General features: G+C 43.5%; 1 non-coding gene across 1 annotated transcript; it reads left to right on the top strand.

Annotated features, from left to right (window-relative positions):
• The first annotated feature begins 4,167 nt into the window (after positions 1-4,167).
• Trnav-aac (transfer RNA valine (anticodon AAC)) lies at positions 4,168-4,241 on the top strand. The gene has a single exon. It is a non-coding gene; the product is annotated as a tRNA-Val (tRNA).
• Positions 4,242-6,926: the final 2,685 nt, after the last annotated feature.

Here is a 6,926-nt window from a genome sequence, read left to right on the forward strand (position 1 = left end):
TACTTATTTTATTAGGGGAGAAAACTGGGTAACAAAACACAACATTAATTTTCCAAACATATATTCGTTAGCTTACAAAGTCAAACTTGAATTCTTTCGAACCTTCTCTTTACAACAAATGAAGCACACAGCGTTCTGAATACCCTATTTTTATAACGCAAATAAAACGTACGTGATGTAAAGCAAACCCAAATACTAATAAGGAATATAACATAAGTAGTCCAAAAGGCCGGAAGGCATATGGAAGGCCAAAGAAAAAAATGCCCTGACACTTGGATAAAAAAAAAAAAAAAACAGTCCTCGCACTGACTCGTCAGTTACTGTGCAGGACTTCCGTGTCGCCGAGCACAGGCGTGGCGCCGCTCACACTCATGAATCTCACTACTTTGACTTTTCTCCGCATTGTCTGTATGGAATCACATCCCGCCAGCCTTGCTCCGATGTGTGTTCTGCCTCAGCGAGCGTTACCGCGCTCACTGTTTCTTTTTTTTGGGGGGCGCCGTGGTGCCAGTTCTCTTTGGCTTGACTCTTGCCCTTGCCCTTGGCCCTGGCATGGAGGCATAGGGATGATAAAGGAGAGGTATTCAACCCCTTCCTCTTTCACCTTCCATTGTATCATTTTCCAGCAATCCATCGAGACATCCTTTCGTGCATTCCTTCTGATCTTCCCTCCCACACACCCTCCTCATCATTACAATATCATCATCATCATCATCATCATCATCATCATCATCATCATCATCATTATCAGAAGCCATCACCAGTCCACTATATCACTGCTTTTTTTCTTCTTTTATTAACCCTTTCATCCCTTTACTTCTTTCCCCGTCTGTCCCTCCTCTCGCCCCCGTTATTCTACCCCTACTCAAGAAGCACAAGAATGTTACCTGTATCCCTCTCTTTCTATCTTCTTATCTCCCCTCCTTTCTCTTCATCATCATCATCTTTCTCCCCATATACCCTACGCCCCTGTCCACCAAGCAGTGAATGGGTACCAGGTATTAATCGGGGGTTGTGTCCCGTCTCCTGGGATCTGTTCCTTTCTCCTATAATTCCTTCCCCTCCTGTCTCTCCCCGGCATATGACCACCGATGTTGCGCCGAATAAACGAAACTTTCTAACTTTTCTTCCTCCCCATCCTTACCCAGGAAAAGCACGAACAGAGAATAGGTAAAATTAGAGTTTCTTTTCCCTCCTCACCTCCTCCTCTTCGTCTCCTCACCTCCCTTTCACCCATGAACAGGAAGGAATAGGTAAGCTCAGAGCTTCCTTTCTCTCCTCACTTCACACACTCGTCTCCTCGCCTCCTCCTCTTCATCTCCTCGCCTCTCTATCACCCATGAACAGGAAGGAAAAGGTGAACTCAGAGCTCCTTTTCTCTCCTCACTCTCCTGTCTCCTCATCTCTTCCTCTCCTACTTCCTCTCCCTCACACAAGAACAGGAATTTTGAGGCGAACTCACGCTTCTTTGTTCTCCTCTATTCTCATCTCCTTATCCCTCACCCCCTCCACATCGCCTTTCTAGCAAGCACACCAGGAAACAGAAAGCAAAATTTTGTTCTTAGAGGTTCTTGTGTCTTCTCACCTCCTCTTCATCTCCTCATCTCCTCCTTCCATCTCTTACGCAGGAAAAGCAGGAACAAGGAAGGAAAGGGCTAAATATGAGCTCCTTTTCTCTCCTCTCTTCTCGCCTTCCTGTCTCCGCTTCATCTCCTCAACTCCTCGTCACCTTCTTCCCCTCATCTCCTTCCAGCCTTCACTAAGGGAAAGAGTAAACAGGAAGGAATTGGTAAGCTTTGAGATCCTCTTCTTTCCTCTCACCTTCTTTTCATTCCTCTCTTCTCTCCTTTCCTCTCATCTCTTCTCACCTTATCTCCTTCCAACCATTACACATGAAAACCAAGACGCGAACAAACATATTAGCTCTCCTCTCCTTTCCCTCCTCCTCCCACCTTCTTGTCCCCGAGCTGCCTGACGCCGCGGGTGAGGTTGGCCGGGATGCCCACAGGTGTGGTGACCTTGACGGACGTGGGCAGGAAGTAAGGACAGGTGGGACACAGCTGATCCTCCTCCAGGGTTCTGTGGGCGGCACCTGCGAAGGGAGAGGGGTGGAGGGAGTTAGTTTGGTGTGGGAGGCAGCGGTGTGAGGGTGGGGGAGGAGGAGGAAGAATATGGGGTGGGTGGGGAAGATAGGGACTGGGGTAGACAAAAATGTTGGGTGACATCTGTGAGGGGGTAAGACTTTGTGGGGAGGTTTGTGGGATCAGGGAGAAGCTGGGTAGGTGGAGTGTGTTAGGGAGAGGGGAGTAAAGTGGAGAGGCTTCAGAGAGAGAGAGAAACAGAGATAAATAGATAGAAAGAAGCAAAGGAAAATATGAATATGAAATGCGCTCACACACACACACACACACACACACACACACACACACACACACACACACACACACACACACACACACACACACACACACACACACACACACACACACACGCAATTATGAACGGGCAATGTAATTTGAGGCAGAGAGGATTATGAAGGGAACGGAAACTGAAAGAAAAGGAAATAAAGAAAAAAGGAACGAAAGAAAAATATAGAAAAAAATTAAACTCGATTAAATGAAGAAAAAAATAAACAACTGGGATGACAAAGAAAGTATATAAAGAACAGCACGACGATAGAGAGACAGACACAGACTGACGAAGAGTAAAGCAGACAGACAAAACAAGAACAAACACACAGACGCAGATAGACAAACATAAACTAAAAGACAAACAGATCGATATGACGGGAAGACAAACAGCCAGGCACACAGACAGGCCAGCACTCAGCGACACCTGACCTGACCCGCCGCCTATCCTCCACCTGTCCGGCGCTCACCTGCAGCCACTAATTACTGAGCTGGCGGCCAGGTAACGCGACTCACCTGAGCTTCAAGTTTATTACCGCCGCAACAAACCGCGTCCCATTCAGTCATAGTATACGTCTGGCAATGGCCCGTGATGGTGGACTGGTTGTGATGGTGGATTGGTTGGTAATGGTTGATTGGTTCACTGATAGGCAGGTGTGCTGGGTTGATCGGATAGACAGGTGTGTATGGCTAGGTAGACAGGCAGGTGTGCACAGGTGGATGTGTGGATCAAAACGATGTATTGGATGGTTACAAGTTGGACGTTTTAGTAGAGATTGATATTTCTCTTCATATCAGAGTTTGACGACGTGACTGTGATCGGCTAATGGTGTGTGTGTGTGTGTGTGTGTGTGTGTGTGTGTGTGTGTGTGTGTGTGTGTGTGTGTGTGTGCGTGTAGTCGGTCATAACCCAGAAATATAAAAGTTTATAAGAGAGTGTGTGAGTTTGTGTGTGTGTGTGTGTGTGTGTGTGTGTGTGTGTGTGTGTAATCGATCATAACCCAGAAATATAAAAATTTACGAGAGAGTGTGTGTGTGTGTGTGTGTGTGTGTGTGTGTGTGTGTGTGTGTGTGTGTGTGTGTCCATCAAACACACACAGTTTCCATCGTAATAATGAAGTAGTAATCGTTTCTATAATAACTTCCGGTTTTCCCTCAAAAATATGGACAAAAATCATAACTTGTAACAAAACGCGAAGTATTCCGTAATGTTCTTTTCTTCGTTTTTACACAAGAATACTAATCGTCTTTCGCCGCCAGATGTTTCCTCGGCAGGAAATCAGTGAAATTAAACTCAAACGAAAATGAAGTGAAAGAGGAGAATTAATTGATAAAAAAAAAGAAATACTTTTCCACTTTTCTCCTTCTTTCTTTTCTTCTTTCCTGTTCTGCCCATTTTCACAAGCTTTTTCTCTCTCCCTATTCATCTTTTTCTCATTCATCTGCATCCCTTTTTTCCTTTCTTCCCTCCCTTCCTCCTCAAGCCTCAGTCGTACCCAAACACAATTCCTACCTAATTTTCCTTCGTCCTTTCCTTCTTGTCTTCCTCTGTGCACTTCCCTTTTCACCTTTCTTTCCCCTTTTTATCCATCTCACCCTTTGTCCCCTCAGCAGCGTCCCCTTCTTTCATAATTCCCTTTTTTCTCATCCGCCACATAACTCTCTCCCCCCACTATTCTCTTTTTCTTTACTCGCTCCTTCCCATTCTTCTGTTTCTCCCTACTCTTCTTTTTACTCTATTTCCTCCTTTTTTGAGGAGGGCTTCGTGGTGCAGTGGTTACCACACTCGGCTAACAACCGAGAGAGCCCGGGTTCGATTCCCGGGCGGAGTGGAAAAATTTGGGCGGCTTTTCCGATACCCTACGCCCCTGTCCACCCAGCAGTGAATGGGTACCAGGTATTAATCGGGGGTTGTGTCCCGTTTCCTGGGATCTGTTCCCTTCTCCTATAATTCCTTCCCCTTCTGTCTCTCTGCGGCATATGACCACAGATGTTGCACCGACTAAACCAATCTTTCCAACTTTTCCTCCTTTTTTCTCAGTTTCTCCCCATTTCTTGTTCTTTCCTCTATATTTCCTTCTTCCTATTCTGGTATATTTCTCTCCACTCTTGTTTTCTCCGCTCTGTTTAATCCTTCATATTCCTCCACCCAGTACCCTCCTCCCTTTCTCATCTCTCCTTTCCCTCCTTTTCATCAAGCCAGACCCGTGGTGATCCTTTGAGGCCTTAATGAAGCATCCCTCACTCCATTATTATTATTATTATTATTATTATTATTATTATTATTATTATTATTATTATTATTATTATTATTATTACTCCTATTATTATTATTATCATTATTGTTGTTACTATTACGATGCTTTGTTCCTTGTAGCTTCGTGTTTTCGTATCCACGCCTCCATTCCATGCTTTCTTTGCCCATCACTTTCCGACTCCACACACTAAGAAGGGACTGCCTTGGAGTGGATGCCCGGCCTCTGTTTAATCTCCGTCTCAAGTTTTTTCCTATTACATGCTCGCGTCCGTTTGGTTTAATCTGCATAATGATACACTTGCCGAGGCCCGCACCGGGCCTCGGCAAGTGTATCCTGTGTGCTGCTCCGGGCGGAGTGGACCATTAATGTTTTATGTTCAATACTACGTTTTGTCGTGTTATATTAGAGAGGATACCTTTTAAGATTATTTTGCATGTCGACTGAAATTTGTGGTCAATAAACTAAGTAATCAGCCCTAACTGTACTTCTCTGGCTTCTGTGTTTCATCTCCCTGCCTATTTTCAATAATGTCCCTCTGTGTTTACCTATCTTTCTAATTCTCTCTTTCGTCTCTACTTTCTTACGAAAATCTCTACCTCTCTTCCACCTCCATCCTTCCTCTTTTCCCTTTTTTTCTTCCTCCCCTTCTCTGCTTTTCTACGAATATCTCTCGCTCTCTCCCTCCACCTCTCCCTGTTTCTCTCTCCTTCGTTCCTTTCACCTACCTATACATCTTCCTCTCCTCCTGCCTGCCCACACGTCCCTCATACTCTCTCCCTCTCTTCCTCCCTCCCTCTCTGTCTCCCTTCTCCCTCTGCGCCTTTCCTCCCACTCTCTCTTTCCAGTCCGCGCCTCGCGTTTTCTACTCGATAACATGACGGGGGGGGAGGGGGGGGGTGTCTTGGATATCTATGGCGTCCACTAAACCATTTGTTGGATTAGTTTTTCCATTGTTTTTTTTATGAATGCTCGTTTGTGTTTTGTTTGTGTGTGTGTGTGTGTGTTGAAGGCTGCTCTCTGATTTCTCACTGGTGTCAAACTAAACTATTTCAATTTGTTTTATATTTTTTACTTTTTTTTCTTGTTTTTTTTTATTATTCGTTCACAAAATATTCTTTGCTAATAACTTACACTTTTTTTTGTCCGATTCTGTTTTTTTTTGTCTTCCACTAAACTGTTTTCATTAGTTTTCTCGTTTTCTTTTCAATATTAGTTTTTTTCTGAAATAAAGTCGTTGGATTCTGTTTTATCACTTTTTGTATCACTGTTTTCTTTTCTTTTTCTGTGATAAGTTTTGTTTCTACAATGTTCAGTGTTCGGCTGATGCAGGTTGAGGTTTTTTACTGTTTTCTTTTTAGCTTCTCTATTTTTTCATTGTTGTTCTCTTCCATCAGGTGTCCGGTGAATGCAATTTGAATTCTATAGTGTTTTTCTTCTTCAATTTAACGTTGTCATGGTTTTCCTTTCCGAGCAATTCATTATTTCTTCATTTTAATTATTTGAGGGGCGAAGGTGCGCACAGTTTTTTTTTTCGTTCTTTTTGTTTTACCTTTTTTTCACACATTGCCATGCTACTGCTGTGACATTGCTTTTTTTTTCTTTCTTTGCAAATATTTTTTTTTCTTTTTGGGGTGGGTGGGTAGGTGAGGGAGGAAGGTGAAGATTTGCATGTGTTTCCTTTTTTTTCTTATGAACTTTCCGTCTTCTACCTCTTTCATCTATAAGTATTATGATATTTATTTCTCTGCTATTCATCATTTTCTCTATTTTTAGAACAAAGGTGTGCAAGCGTCTCTCATTTTTTGTCCTCTTTCTCTCATTGCTTTGGCTTTTATATCTCCTAAGTGCTGTATTGTATTTCTTTCTGTGCAGTTTTTTTCTTATTTTCTCTTTCTTTTCTCCGCCCTGAGCCTCGCGAGTCAAGGTTGTAGTTTAGCGAGGCCTGAAACGTTTCCTGCCGTACACAACCCCGCTGGCAGAGAGAGAGAGAGAGAGAGAGAGAGAGAGAGAGAGAGAGAGAGAGAGAGAGAGAGAGAGAGAGAGAGAGAGAGAGAGAGAGAGAGAGAGAGAGAGAGAGAGAGAGATTAAGGTATATAGACAGACAGACAGACTAACGGACAGAAAGCCAAATAAAGATTGATTCATAGATAGACAGACAGACAGACAGACACACACGCTGACAGACAAACAGAAAAAATCGGGAGAGACATAAATAAGCTTCATATAGACAGACAGACAAACTGGACGAGTTTTTTTTTTT

Source organism: Eriocheir sinensis, chromosome 45 (assembly GCF_024679095.1).
Source record: "Eriocheir sinensis breed Jianghai 21 chromosome 45, ASM2467909v1, whole genome shotgun sequence".
Classification (NCBI taxonomy): domain Eukaryota; kingdom Metazoa; phylum Arthropoda; class Malacostraca; order Decapoda; family Varunidae; genus Eriocheir; species Eriocheir sinensis.